Genomic DNA, 1,265 nt, shown 5'->3' with positions numbered 1-1,265 from the left:
GGTCTCTTTTCTCATGGCTTCTTGGCTGGCTGTGCAGTGTGGAATATTGTTGTAATATATGTTCTAGCAGGAGATCAGCTGTCTAACCTCTCAAACCTTCTGCAACAATATAAGACCTTAGCATATCCATTCCAGTGTCTGTCTTCTCTACTTGCTTTTGGCTCTAAGTACAGTTTCAGCCTTTGACAGGGTTGACTTTGCCAAAACATCAGTAGCCATCCGGAATTTTTTTGCTCTGGATCCAACAACTTTAGCATCTTTCTTGTACTTTACTGCTCTTACACTATCTCTGAGTCAGCAAATGACAAGTGACAGAATTGTCGACGGAAAAATATAAACAACTGTAAAATTAATAATTAATAATTAATGCAGTTTATTTCCAAGCCAACTGTGAGTGACCTAGGCCCGGAGAAGAGGCATACATGCCTTTTCTCGGGGTGATCATGTACAGAGGTTTCTTTTATTTGCTTTTGAGATTGACAGACAACATTTAATTAAAAGATTTCCCATTGGTCTGGCCCAAAAAGGCGGGACATGTACAAGTGTGGGGGGGGGCTTGTAGGTTATGGGTGGGTTCCACAAATTCTTAGGTCGGTGATTGGAAGGGAAGATCCCTGTCTTAGTTAAAGAAAGGCTCAATCTACATCTCAAGGAAAAGGGAAGTTCTGTGTCTTGGGAAGGGATAAGCAAAAGAATACACTAATCAGTTGAAATATGCATCTCAAAGATACTATGCCAGGGACAGGAGGTAGGAAGAATCCTGTTAATAGAAAGTAAATGGTCTGTTAATGTTTGTGGGCATGACTTCCTCAGTCCCCTTTTGAAAAGATTTTGGAAAAATAGGAAAAGTAGTCAGACTTCTGTCCACAGAATCCACCTTTACATGCCCTCTTCTGTTAATGGTAGCCTCTGTAACCATCTCGCCATCTGCTGGTTCCAAGTGTTTTAAGGAACTTTGTAATAAAGCTATACAACTCTTTTTGAGGTATTGGAAAGCTGTTTTAAGTATGATCTGTTCATTTTCTTCCCCAGAATTAATGTTCTCCTCTGATGTGGAAGAATATCCTGATAATGATAAAGGAGTCAAAGTCTCTGCATAATACAGCTCACCTTCAGGGGAATAATGATACAGTATTTTTCTCATTTTTTGTTTTTAATGTATTTTTATAAGATGTGTATATGTGTATTTGTAATATTGATAATATTGTATTGAATTAATAATATTGTAAAATTTAATTTTTTGATTGTATAATACTGAATTATTT

At 37.2% G+C, this 1,265-nt stretch overlaps 1 pseudogene; it reads left to right on the top strand.

Moving 5' to 3' along the window:
• Window positions 1–949, top strand: part of LOC102468819 (transmembrane protein 237-like) — a 1,982-nt pseudogene extending 1,033 nt beyond the window's left edge.
• Window positions 950–1,265: the final 316 nt, after the last annotated feature.

This window comes from Tupaia chinensis, unplaced genomic scaffold (assembly GCF_000334495.1).
Source record: "Tupaia chinensis unplaced genomic scaffold, TupChi_1.0 Scaffold138365_1, whole genome shotgun sequence".
NCBI lineage: Eukaryota > Metazoa > Chordata > Mammalia > Scandentia > Tupaiidae > Tupaia > Tupaia belangeri.
Note: the sequence above shows the minus strand (reverse complement) of the source record. Positions and strands in the feature narration are given on the sequence as shown.